This window comes from Calliopsis andreniformis, unplaced genomic scaffold, assembly GCF_051401765.1.
Source record: "Calliopsis andreniformis isolate RMS-2024a unplaced genomic scaffold, iyCalAndr_principal scaffold0018, whole genome shotgun sequence".
Classification (NCBI taxonomy): domain Eukaryota; kingdom Metazoa; phylum Arthropoda; class Insecta; order Hymenoptera; family Andrenidae; genus Calliopsis; species Calliopsis andreniformis.
In genome coordinates this window covers 1119347-1134070 of record NW_027480430.1, presented here as the reverse complement: position 1 = coordinate 1134070, position 14724 = coordinate 1119347, and positions in this window count along the sequence as shown.

The window sequence follows — 14724 nt, the reverse complement described above, 5'->3', positions numbered from 1 at the left end:
AGGGCCTTACAAATCAACGCCAGAAGCATAAAATACAATAAAGATGCAACAGTTTTTCCATCATATAACAGGAATAACTGCAAACAGTGTGAAAGTAATTGTCATTTCTACTTTCCGGGCAACCTAGGCTTCACCCTAAGGCGTTGCACCACCAGATCGAATAGCTAGGGCCTTAGAAGTCAACGCCCGAAGCATAAATTACAAAATAAATAGAACAGTTTTTCCATCGTATAAAACGAATAATTGCTACCAGTGTGATAGTTATGCTCATTTCTACGTTCCGGGCAACCTAGGCTTCACCCTAGGGCGTTCCTCGACCAGATCGAATAGCTAGGGCCGTAGAAGTCAACGCCCGAAGCATAAAATACAAAATAAATAGAACAGTTTTTCCTTCGAGTAAAACGAATAATTGCTACTAGTGTGAAAGTTATGGCCATTGCCACGTTCCGCGCAACCTAGGCTTCACCCAAGGGCGTTGTTCCACCAGATGGAATAGTTAGGGCCTAAGATGTCAACGCCAGAAACATAAGATACGACATAAATACAACAGCATTTCCATCGTATAAAACGAATAATTGCAACCAGTGTGAATGTAATGGTCATTTCTATGTTCCGGGCAACCTAGGCTTCACTCTAGGGCATTGCTCCACCAGATCGAATAGTTAGGGCCTTAGAAATCAACGCCAGAAGCATAAAATACAATAAAGATGCAACAGATTTTCCATCATATAACAGGAATAACTGCAAACAGTGTGAAAGTAATTGTCATTTCTACGTTCCAGGCAACCTAGGCTTCACTCTAGGGCGTTGTTCCACCAGATCGAATAGTTAGGGCCTAAGAAGTCAACGTCAGAAGAATAAAATACAATAAAGATGCAACAGCTTTTCCATCGTATAAAACGAATAATTGCAACCAGAGTGAAAGTTATGGTCATTTCTACTTTCCGGGCAACCTAGGCTTCACCCTAGGGCATTGCTCCAACAGATTGAATAGATAGGACCTTAGAGGTCAATGCCCGAAGCATAAAATGCAATAAAAATACAACAGTTTTTACATCCTATAACAGGAATAATTGCAACCATTTCGAAAGTGATGGTCATTTCTACGTACCGGGCAACCTAGGCTTCACTCTAGGGCGTTGCTCCACCAGATCGAATAGTTAGGTCCTTAGAAGTCAACGCCCGAAGCATAAAATACAAAATAAATAGAACAGTTTTTCCATCGTATAAAACGAATAATTGCTACCAGTGTGAAAGTTATAGTCATTTCTACTTTGCGGGCAACCTAGGCTTCACACCAGGGCGTTGCTCCACCAGATCGAATAGTTAGGGCCATAGAAGTCAACGCCCGAAGCATAAAATACAAAATAAGTAAAACAGCTTTTCCATCCTATAAAACGAATAATTCCAACCAGTGTGAATGTAATGGTCATTTCTACTTTGCGGGCAACCTGGGCTTCACTCTAGGGCGTTGCTCCACCAGATCGAATAGTTAGGGCCTTACAAATCAACGCCAGAAGCATAAAATACAATAAATATGCAACAGTTTTTCCATCATATAACAGGAATAACAGCAAACAGTGTGAAAGTAATTGTCATTTCTACTTTCCGGGCAACCTAGGCTTCACCCTAGGGCGTTGCACTACCAGATCGAATAGCTAGGTCCTTAGAAGTCAACGCCCGAAGCATAAAATACAAAATAAATAGAACAGTTTTTCCATCGTATAAAACGAATAATTGCTACCAGTGTGATAGCTATGCTCATTTCTACGTTCCGGGCAACCTAGGCTTCACCCTATGGCGTTGCTCGACCAGATTGAATAGCTAGGGCCGTAGAAGTCAACGCCCGAAGCATAAAATACAAAATAAATAGAACAGTTTTTCCATCGCAGAAAACGAATAATTGCAACCAGTGTGAAAGCTATGGTCATTTCTATATTCCGAGCAACCTAGGCTGCACTCTAGGGCGTTGCTCTACCAGGTCGTATAGTTAGGGCCTAAGAAGTGAACGCCAGAAGCATAAAATACAATATAAATACAACAGTTTTTCCATCGTATAAGACGAATAATTGCAACCAGTGTGAAAGTAATGATCATTTCTACATTCCGAGCAACCTAGGCTTCACTCTAGTGCGTTGCTCCACTAGATCGAATAGCTAGGGCCTTAGAAGTCAACGCCAGAGGCATATAATACAATATAAATACAACAGCTTTTCCATCGTAAAAAACGAATAATTGCAAACAGTGTGAAAGTAATTGTCATTTCTTCGTTCCGGGCAACCTAGGCTTCACTCTATGGCGTTGCTCCACCAGATCAAACAGTTAGGGCCTTAGAATTCAACGCCCGAAGCATAAAATGCAAAATAAATAGAACAGTTTTTCCATTGTATAAAACGAATAACTGCAACCAGTCTGAATGTACTGGTCATTTCTACGTTCCGGGTAACCCAGGTTTCACACTAGGGCGTTGCTCCACCCTGTTCGAATAGCTAGGGACTTCGAACTCAACGCCAGAAGGATAAAATACAATATAAGTACAAAAGTTTTTCCATCGTATAAAATGAATAATTGCAGACATTGTGAAAGTAATGGTCATTTCTACGTTCCGGTCAACCCAGGTGTCACTCTAGGGCGTTGCTCCACCACATCTAATAGCTACGGCTTTAGAAGTCGACGCCAGGAGCATAAAATACAATATAAATACAACAGCTTTTCCATCGTATAAATCGAATAATAGCAATCAGTGTGAAAGTTATGGTCATTTCCACTTTCCGGGCAACCTAGGCTTCACTCTAGGGCGTTGCTCCACCAGTTCGAATAGTTAGGGCCTTAGAAGTCAACGCCCGAAGCATAATATGCAAAATAAATACAACAGTTTTTCCATTGTATAAAACGAATAACTGTAACCAGTGTGAAAGTACTGGTCATTTCTACGTTCCGGGCAACCTAGGCTTCACTGTAGGGCGTTGCTCCACCAAATCGAATAGTTAGGGCCTTAGAAGTAAACGCCCGAAGCATAAAATACAATATAAGTACAACAGCTTTTCCATCGTATAAAATGAATGATTGCGAACATTGTGAAAGTAATGGTCATTTCTACGTGCCTGGCAACCTACGTGTCACTCTAGGGCGTTGCTGCTCCACATCTGATAGCTACGGCCTTAGAAGTTAACGCCGGAAGCATAAAATACAATATAAATGCAACAGCTTTGCCATCTTATAAAATGAATAATTGCAACCAGTGTGAATGTTATGGTCATTTCTACGTTCCGGGAAACCTAGGCTTCAGTCTAGGGCCTTCCTCCACCAGATCGAATAGTTAGGGCCTTAGAAGTCAACGCCAGAAGCATAAAATTCCATAAAGATGCAACAGCTTTGCATCGTATAACAGGAATAACTGCAAACAGTGTGATAGTACTGGACATTACTACGTTCCGGGTAATCTAGGCTTCACTGTAGGGCGTTGCTCCACCAAATCGAATAGTTAGGGCCTTAGAAGTCAACGCCCGAAGCATAAAATACAATATAAGTACAGCAGTTTTTCCATCGTATAAAATGAATGATTGCGAACATTGTGAAAGTAATGGTCATTTCTACGTTCCGGGCAACCTAGTCTGCACTCTAGGGTGTTGTTCCACCAGATGGAATAGCTAAGGCCTTAGAAGTCAACGCCCGAAGCATAAAATGCAAAATAAATATAACAGCTTTTCCATCGTATGAAACGAATAACAGCAACCAGTCTGAAAGTACTGGTCATTTCTAGGTTCCGGGTAACCTAGGTTTCACACTAGGGCGTTGCTCCACCAGACCGAATAGCTAGGGACTTAGAATTCAACGCCAGAAGGATAAAATACAATATAAGTACAACAGTTTTTCCATCGTATGAAATGAATAATTGCAGACATTGTGAAAGTAATGGTCATTTCTACGTTCCGGGTAACCTAGGTTTCACACTAGGGCGTTGCTCCACTAGTTCGAATAGCTAGGGCCTTAGAAGTCAACGCCAGAAGTATAAAATACGATATAAATACAACAGCTTTTCCATCCTATAACAGGAATAATTGCAACCCGTGTGAGAGTGATGGTCATTTCTGCGTTCCGGGCATCCTAGGCTTCACCCTAGGGCGTTGTTCCACCAGATCGAATAGTTAGGGACTAACAAGTGAACGCCAGAAGCATAAAATACAATATAAATACAATAGTTTTTCCATCGTATAAATCGAATAATTGCAACCAGTGTGAAAGTAATGGTCATTTCTACGTTCCGGGCAGCCTAGGCTTCACTCTAAGGCGTTGCTCCACTAGATCGAATAGCTAGGGCCTTAGAAGTCAACGCCAGAAGCATAAAATACGATGTAAATACAACAGCTTTTCCATCGTATAAAAGGAATAATTGCAAACAGTGTGAAAGTAATGATCATTTCTACATTCCGAGCAACCTAGGCTTCACTCTAGGGCGTTGCTCCAACAGATTGAATAGTTAGGGCCTTAGAAGTCAACGCCCGCAGCATAAAATGCAATAAAAATACAACAGTTTTTCCATCGTATAACAGGATTAATTGCAACCAGTTTGAAAGTGATGGTCATTTCTACGACCCGGGCAACCTAGGCTTCATTCTAGGGCGTTGCTCCACCAGACCAAACAGTTAGGGCCTTAGAAGTCAACGCCCGAAGCATAAAATACAAAATAAATATAACAGCTTTTCCATCGCATGAAACGAATAACAGCAACCAGTCTGAATGTACTGGACATTTCTACGTTCCGGGTGACCTAGGTTTCACACTAGGGCGTTGCTCCACCAGATCGAATAGCTAGGGACTTAGAATTCAACGCCAGAAGGATAAAATACAATATAAGTACAACAGTTTTTCCATCGTATAAAACGCATAATTGCAGGCATTGTGAAAGTAATGGTCATTTCTACGTTCCGGTCAACCTAGGTGTCACACTAGGGCGTTGCCCGACCACATCTAATAGCTACGGCCTTAGAAGTCAACGCCAGGAGCATAAAATACAATATAAATACAACAGCTTTTCCATCGTATAAAATGAGTAATTGCACACAGTGTGAAAGTAATGGTCATTTATACGTTCCGGGCAACCTAGGCTTCACTGTAGGGCGTTGCTCCACCAGATCTAACAGTTAGGGCATTAGAAGTCAACGCCCGAGTCATAAAATACAAAATAAATAGAACAGTTTTTCCATCGTATAAAACTTATAATAGCAACCAGTGTGAAAGTTATGGTCATTTCTACGTTCCGGGCAACCTAGGCTTAACCCCAGGGCGTTGTTCCACCAGATCGAATAGTTAGGGCCTAAGAAGTGAACGCCAGCAGCATAAAATACAATATAAGTACAACAGTTCTTCCATCATATAAAACGAATGATTGCAACCAGTATGAAAGTTATGGTCATTTCTACGTTCCGGGCAACCTAGGCTTCACTCTATGGCGTTCCTCCTCCACATCGAATAGCTACGGCCTCAGAAGTCAAAGCCCGAAGCATAAAATGCAATAAAAGTACAACAGTGTTTCCATCGTATAACAGGAATAATTGCAACCAGTTTGAAATTGATGGCCAATTCTACGTTCCGGGCAGCCTAGGTTTCACTCCAGGGCGTTGCTCCACCACATCTAATAGCTACGGCCTTAGAAGTCAACGCCACAGGCATAAAATACAATATAAATACAACTGCTTTTCCATCGTACAAAATGAATAATTGCCAACAGTGTGAAAGTAATGGTCATATCTACGTTCCGGGCAACCTAGGCTTCACTGTAGGTCGTTGCTCCACCAGATCGAATAGCTAGCGACTTACAATTAAACGCCAGAGGCATAAAGTATAATAAAAATACAACAGTCTTTCCATCGTATAACAGGAATAATTGCAACCAGTTTGAAAGTGATGGCCGATTCTACGTTCCGGGCAACCTAGGCTTCACTCTAGGGCGTTGCTCCACCAGATCGAACTGTTAGGGCCTAAGAAGGCAACGCCAGAAGCATAAAATACATTAAAGATGCAACAGCTTTTCCATAGTATAAAACGAATAATTGCAACCAGTATGAAAGTTATGGTCATTTCTACTTTCCGGGCGACCTAGGCTTCACCCTAGGGCGTTGCTCCAACCGGTGGAATAGCTAGGGCCTTAGAAGTCAATGCCCGACGCATAAAATGCAATAAAAATACAACAGTTTTTACATCCTATAACAGGAATAATTGCAACCAGTTTGAAAGTGATGGTCATTTCTACGTACCGGGCTACCTAGGCTTCACTCTAGGGCGTTGCTCCACCAGATCGAATAGTTAGGTCCTTAGAAGTCAACGCCCGAAGCATAAAATACAAAATAAATACAACAGTTTTTCCATTGTATAAAACGAATAATTGCTACCAGTGTGAAAGTACTGGTCATTTCTACGTTCCGGGTAACCTAGGTTTCACTCTAGGGCGTTGCTCCACCAGATCGTATAGTTAGGGCCTATGAAGTCAACGCCATAAGAATAAAATACAATATAAATATACCTGTTTTTCCATCGTATAAAACGAATAATAGCAACCAGTTGTCTAGGTTATGGTCATTTCAACGTTCCTGGCAATCTAGGCTTCACTCTAGGGCGTTGCTCCACCAGATCAATCAGTTAGGGCGTTAGAAGTCAACGCCCGAAGCATAAAATGCAAAATAAATAGAACAGCTTTTCCACTGTATAAAACGAATAATTGCTACCAGTGTAAAAGTTATGGTCATTTCTACGTTCCGGGCAACCTAGGCTTCACTCTAGGGCGTTGCTCCACCAGATCGAATAGTTAGGGCCTTAGAAGTCCACACCAGAAGCATAAAATACGATAAAGATGCAACAGTTTTTCCATCGTATAAAATGAATAATTGCAACCAGTGTGAAATTTATGGTCATTCCTACATTCCGAGCAACCTAGGCTTCACCCTAGGGCATTGCTCCAACAGATTGAATAGATAGGACCTTAGAGGTCAATGCCCGAAGCATAAAATGCAATAAAAATACAACAGTTTTTACATCCTATAACAGGAATAATTGCAACCATTTCGAAAGTGATGGTCATTTCTACGTACCGGGCAACCTAGGCTTCACTCTAGGGCGTTGCTCCACCAGATCGAATAGTTAGGTCCTTAGAAGTCAACGCCCGAAGCATAAAATACAAAATAAATAGAACAGTTTTTCCATCGTATAAAACGAATAATTGCTACCAGTGTGAAAGTTATAGTCATTTCTACTTTGCGGGCAACCTATGCTTCACACCAGGGCGTTGCTCCACCAGATCGAATAGTTAGGGCCTTACAAATCAACGCCAGAAGCATAAAATACAATAAATATGCAACAGTTTTTCCATCATATAACAGGAATAACAGCAAACAGTGTGAAAGTAATTGTCATTTCTACTTTCCGGGCAACCTAGGCTTCACCCTAGGGCGTTGCACCACCAGATCGAATAGCTAGGTCCTTAGAAGTCAACGCCCGAAGCATAAAATACAAAATAAATAGAACAGTTTTTCCATCGTATAAAACGAATAATTGCTACCAGTGTGATAGTTATGCTCATTTCTACGTTCCGGGCAACCTAGGCTTCACCCTATGGCGTTGCTCGACCAGATTGAATAGCTAGGGCCGTAGAAGTCAACGCCCGAAGCATAAAATACAAAATAAATAGAACAGTTTTTCCATCGAGTAAAACGAATAATTGCTACTAGTGTGAAAGTTATGGCCATTGCCACGTTCCGCGCAACCTAGGCTTCACCCAAGGGCGTTGTTCCACCAGATGGAATAGTTAGGGCCTAAGATGTCAACGCCAGAAACATAAGATACGACATAAATACAACAGCATTTCCATCGTATAAAACGAATAATTGCAACCAGTGTGAATGTAATGGTCATTTCTACGTTCCGGGCAACCTAGGCTTCACTCTAGGGCATTGCTCCTCCAGATCGAATAGTTAGGGCCTTAGAAATCAACGCCAGAAGCATAAAATACAATAAAGATGCAACAGTTTTTCCATCGTATAACAGGAATAACTGCAAACAGTGTGAAAGTAATGGTCATTTCTACGCTCCGGGCAACGTAGGTTTCACTCTAGTGCGTTGATCCACCAGAGGGAATAGTTAGGGCCTAAGAAGTCAACGCCTGAAGCATATAATACAATATAAATACAACACCTTTTCAATCGTATAAAACGAATAATTGCAACCAGTGTGAAAGTTATGGACATTTCTACATTCCGGCCAACCAAGGCTTCACCCTAGGGCGTTGCTCCACCAGATCGAATAGATAGGGCCTTAGAAGTCAACGCGAGAAGCATAAAATACAATAAAGATGCAACAGTTTTTCCATCGTTTTACAGGAATAACTGCAACCAGTGTGAATGTACAGGTCATTTCTACGTTCCGGATAGCCTAGGTTTCACTCTAGGTCGTTATTCTACCAGATCGAATAGCTAGGGACTTAGAATTCAACGCCAGAAGGATAAAATAGAATATAAGTACAACAGTTATTCCATCGTATAAAATGAGTAGTTGCAAACATTGTGAAAGTAATGGTCATTCCTACGTTCCGGGTAACCTAGGCGTTACTCTAGGGCGTTGCTCCACCTGATCGAATAGTTAGGGCCCTAGAAGTCAACGCCAGAAGCATAAGATGCAATAAAGATGCAACAGTTTTTCCATCGTATAACAGGAATAACTGCAAACAGTGTGAAAGTACTGGTCATTTCTACGTTCCGGGCAACCTAGGCGTCACTCTAGGGCGTTGCTCCACCTGATCGAATAGTTAGGGCCTTAGAAGTCAACGCCAGAAGCATAAAATGCAATAAAGATGCAACAGATTTTCCATTGTATAAAACGAATAATTGCTACCAGTGTAAAAGTACTGGTCATTTCAACGTTCCGGGCAATCTAGGCTTCACTCTAGGGCGTTGCTCCACCAGATCGAATAGTTAGGGCCTAAGAAGTCAACGCCCGAAGCATAAAATACGATAAAGATGCAACAGTGTTTCCATTGTATAAAACGAATGATTGCTACCAGTGTGAAATTTATGGTCATTCCTACATTCCGAGCAACCTAGGCTTCACTCTAGAGCGTTGCCCCACAAGATCGAATAGTTAGGTCCTTAGACGTCAACGCCAGAAGCATAAAATACGATATAAATAAAGCAGCTTTTCCACCGTATAAAACGAATAATTGCAACCAGTGTGATAGTTATGCTCATTTCTACGTTCCGGGCAACCTAGGCTTCACCCTAGGGCGTTGCTCCAACAGATCGAATAGTAAGGGCCTTAAAAGTCGATGCCCGAAGCATAAAATACAATATAAATACAACAGCTTTTCAATCGTATTAAACGAATAATTGCAACCACTGTGAAAGTTATGGATATTTCTACATTGCGGCCAACCTAGGCTTCACCCTAGGGCGTTGCTCCACCTGATCGAATAGTTACGGCCTTAGAAGTCAACGCCAAAAGCATAAAATGCAATAAAAATGCAACAGTTTTTCCATCATATAACAGGAATAACTGCAAACAGTGTGAAAGTAATTGTCATTTCTACGTTCCAGGCAACCTAGGCTTCACTCTAGGGCGTTGTTCCACCAGATCGAATAGTTAGGGCCTAAGAAGTCAACGTCAGAAGCAAAAATACAATATAAATATAACAGTTTTTCCATCGTATAAAACGAATAATAGCAACCAGTGTGAAAGTTATGGTCATTTTGGGGTTCCGGGCAACCTAGGCTTCACCCTAGGACGTTGTTCCACCAGATCGAATAGTTAGGGCCTAAGAAGTGAACGCCAGAAGCATAAAATACAATATAAATACAACAGTTTTTCCATCGTATAAAACGAATAATAGCAACCAGTGAGAAAGTTATGGTCATTTCGACGTTCCGGGCAACCTAGGCTTCACCCTAGGACGTTGTTCCACCAGGTCGAATAGTTAGGGCCTAAGAAGTGAACGCCAGAAGCATAAAATACAATATAAATACAACAGTTTTTCCATCATATAAAACGAATAATTGCAACCAGTATGAAAGTTATGGTCATTTCTACTTTCCGGGCGACCTAGGCTTCACCCTAGGGCGTTGCTCCAACAGATTGAATAGATAGGACCTTAGAGGTCAATGCCCGAAGCATAAAATGCAATGGAAATACAACAGTTTTTCCATCATATAACAGGAATATTTGCAACCAGTTTGAAAGTGATGGTCATTTCTTCGTACCGGGCAACTTAGTCTTCACTCTAGGGCGTTGTTCCACCATATCGAACAGTTAGGACCAAAGAAGTCAACGCCAGAAGCATAAAACACAATATAAATATGACAGTTTTTCCATTGTATAGAACGAATAATAGCAACCAGTGTGAAAGTTATGGTCATTTCTTCATTCCGGGCAACCTAGGCTGCATACTAGGGCGTTGCACCACCAGATCGAATAGTTAGGGCCTTTGAAGTCAACGCCCGAAGCATAAAATACAAAATAAATAAAACAGCTTTTCCATCGTATAAAACGAATAATTCCAACCAGTGTGAATGTAATGGTCATTTCTACGTTCCGGGCAACCTAGGCTTCACTCTAGGGCGTTGCTCCACCAGATCGAATAGTTAGGGCCTTAGAAATCAACGCCAGAAGCATAAAATACAATAAAGATGCAACAGTTTGACAATCATATAACAGGAATAACTGCAAACAGTGTGAAAGTAATTGTCATTTCTACGTTCCAGGCAACCTAGGCTTCACTCGAGGGCGTTGTTCCACCAGATCGAATAGTTAGGGCCTAAGAAGTAAACGTCAGAAGCATAAAATACAATATAAATATAACAGTTTTTCCATCGTATAAAACGAATAATAGCAACCAGTGTGAAAGTTATGGTCATTTCTACGTTCCGGGCAACCTAGGCTTCACCCTAGGGCGTTGTTCCACCAGATCGAGTAGTTAGGGCCTAAGAAGTGAACGCCAGAAGCAAAAAATACAATATAAATACAACAGTTTTTCCATCATATAAAACGAATAATTGCAACCAGGATGAATTTATGATCATTTCCACTTTCCCGGCAACCGAGGCTTCACCCTAGGGCGTTGCTCCAACAGATTGAATAGTCAGGGCGTTAGAAGTCAGCGCCCGAAGCATAAAATACAAAATAAATAAAACAGCTTTACCATCGTATAAAACGAATAATTGCAACCAGTGTGAATGTACAGGTCATTTCTACGTTCCGGATAGCCTAGGTTTCACTCTAGGTCCTTACTCTACCAGATCGAATAGCTAGGGACTTAGAATTCAACGCCAGAAGGATAAAATAGAATATAAGTACAACAGTTATTCCATCGTATAAAATGAGTAGTTGCAAACATTGTGAAAGTAATGGTCATTTCTACGTTCCGGGTAACCTAGGCGTTACTCTAGGGCGTTGCTCCACCTGATCGAATAGTTAGGGCCCTAGAAGTCAACGCCAGAAGCATAAGATGCAATAAAGATGCAACAGTTTTTCCATCGTATAACAGGAATAACTGCAAACAGTGTGAAAGTACTGGTCATTTCTACGTTCCGGGCAACCTAGGCGTCACTCTAGGGCGTTGCTCCACCTGATCGAATAGTTAGGGCCTTAGAAGTCAAGCCAGAAGCATAAAATGCAATAAAGATGCAACAGATTTTCCATTGTATAAAACGAATAATTGCTACCAGTGTAAAAGTACTGGTCATTTCAACGTTCCGGGCAATCTAGGCTTCACTCTAGGGCGTTGCTCCACCAGATCGAATAGTTAGGGCCTAAGAAGTCAACGCCCGAAGCATAAAATACGATAAAGATGCAACAGTGTTTCCATCGTATAAAACGAATGATTGCTACCAGTGTGAAATTTATGGTCATTCCTACATTCCGAGCAACCTAGGCTTCACTCTAGAGCGTTGCCCCACAAGATCGAATAGTTAGGTCCTTAGACGTCAACGCCAGAAGCATAAAATTCGATATAAATAAAGCAGCTTTTCCACCGTATAAAACGAATAATTGCAACCAGTGTGATAGTTATGCTCATTTCTACGTTCCGGGCAACCTAGGCTTCACCCTAGGACGTTGCTCCAACAGATCGAATAGTAAGGGCCTTAAAAGTCGATGCCCGAAGCATAAAATACAACATAAATACAACAGCTTTTCAATCGTATTAAACGAATAATTGCAACCACTGTGAAAGTTATGGACATTTCTACATTGCGGCCAACCTAGGCTTCACCCTAGGGCGTTGCTCCACCTGATCGAATAGTTACGGCCTTAGAAGTCAACGCCAAAAGCATAAAATGCAATAAAAATGCAACAGTTTTTCCATCATATAACAGGAATAACTGCAAACAGTGTGAAAGTAATTGTCATTTCTACGTTCCAGGCAACCTAGGCTTCACTCTAGGGCGTTGTTCCACCAGATCGAATAGTTAGGGCCTAAGAAGTCAACGTCAGAAGCAAAAATACAATATAAATATAACAGTTTTTCCATCGTATAAAACGAATAATAGCAACCAGTGTGAAAGTTATGGTCATTTTGGGGTTCCGGGCAACCTAGGCTTCACCCTAGGACGTTGTTCCACCAGATCGAATAGTTAGGGCCTAAGAAGTGAACGCCAGAAGCATAAAATACAATATAAATACAACAGTTTTTCCATCGTATAAAACGAATAATAGCAACCAGTGAGAAAGTTATGGTCATTTCGACGTTCCGGGCAACCTAGGCTTCACCCTAGGACGTTGTTCCACCAGATCGAATAGTTAGGGCCTAAGAAGTGAACGCCAGAAGCATAAAATACAATATAAATACAACAGTTTTTCCATCATATAAAACGAATAATTGCAACCAGTATGAAAGTTATGGTCATTTCTACTTTCCGGGCGACCTAGGCTTCACCCTAGGGCGTTGCTCTAACAGATTGAATAGATAGGACCTTAGAGGTCAATGCCCGAAGCATAAAATGCAATGGAAATACAACAGTTTTTTCCATCATATAACAGGAATAATTGCAACCAGTTTGAAAGTGATGGTCATTTCTTCGTACCGGGCAACTTAGTCTTCACTCTAGGGCGTTGTTCCACCATATCGAACAGTTAGGACCAAAGAAGTCAACGCCAGAATCATAAAACACAATATAAATATGACAGTTTTTCCATTATATAGAACGAATAATAGCAACCAGTGTGAAAGTTATGGTCATTTCTTCATTCCGGGCAACCTAGGCTGCACACTAGGGCGTTGCACCACCAGATCGAATAGTTACGGCCTTTGAAGTCAACGCCCGAAGCATAAAATACAAAATAAATAAAACAGCTTTTCCATCGTATAAAACGAATAATTCCAACCAGTGTGAATGTAATGGTCATTTCTACGTTCCGGGCAACCTAGGCGTCACTCTAGGGCGTTGCTCCACCTGATCGAATAGTTAGGGCCCTAGAAGTCAACGCCAGAAGCATAAGATGCAATAAAGATGCAACAGTTTTTCCATCGTATAACAGGAATAACTGCAAACAGTGTGAAAGTACTGGTCATTTCTACGTTCCGGGCAACCTAGGCGTCACTCTAGGGCGTTGCTCCACCTGATCGAATAGTTAGGGCCTTAGAAGTCAACGCCAGAAGCATAAAATGCAATAAAGATGCAACAGATTTTCCATTGTATAAAACGAATAATTGCTACCAGTGTAAAAGTACTGGTCATTTCAACGTTCCGGGCAATCTCGGCTTCACTCTAGGGCGTTGCTCCACCAGATCGAATAGTTAGGGCCTAAGAAGTCAACGCCCGAAGCATAAAATACGATAAAGATGCAACAGTGTTTCCATTGTATAAAACGAATGATTGCTACCAGTGTGAAATTTATGGTCATTCCTACATTCCGAGCAACCTAGGCTTCACTCTAGAGCGTTGCCCCACAAGATCGAATAGTTAGGTCCTTAGACGTCAACGCCAGAAGCATAAAATACGATATAAATAAAGCAGCTTTTCCACCGTATAAAACGAATAATTGCAACCAGTGTGATAGTTATGCTCATTTCTACGTTCCGGGCAACCTAGGCTTCACCCTAGGGCGTTGCTCCAACAGATCGAATAGTAAGGGCCTTAAAAGTCGATGCCCGAAGCATAAAATACAATATAAATACAACAGCTTTTCAATCGTATTAAACGAATAATTGCAACCACTGTGAAAGTTATGGACATTTCTACATTGCGGCCAACCTAGGCTTCACCCTTGGGCGTTGCTCCACCTGATCGAATAGTTACGGCCTTAGAAGTCAACGCCAAAAGCATAAAATGCAATAAAAATGCAACAGTTTTTCCATCATATAACAGGAATAACTGCAAACAGTGTGAAAGTAATTGTCATTTCTACGTTCCAGGCAACCTAGGCTTCACTCTAGGGCGTTGTTCCACCAGATCGAATAGTTAGGGCCTAAGAAGTCAACGTCAGAAGCAAAAATACAATATAAATATAACAGTTTTTCCATCGTATAAAACGAATAATAGCAACCAGTGTGAAAGTTATGGTCATTTTGGGGTTCCGGGCAACCTAGGCTTCACCCTAGGACGTTGTTCCACCAGATCGAATAGTTAGGGCCTAAGAAGTGAACGCCAGAAGCATAAAATACAATATAAATACAACAGTTTTTCCATCGTATAAAACGAATAATAGCAACCAGTGAGAAAGTTATGGTCATTTCGACGTTCCGGG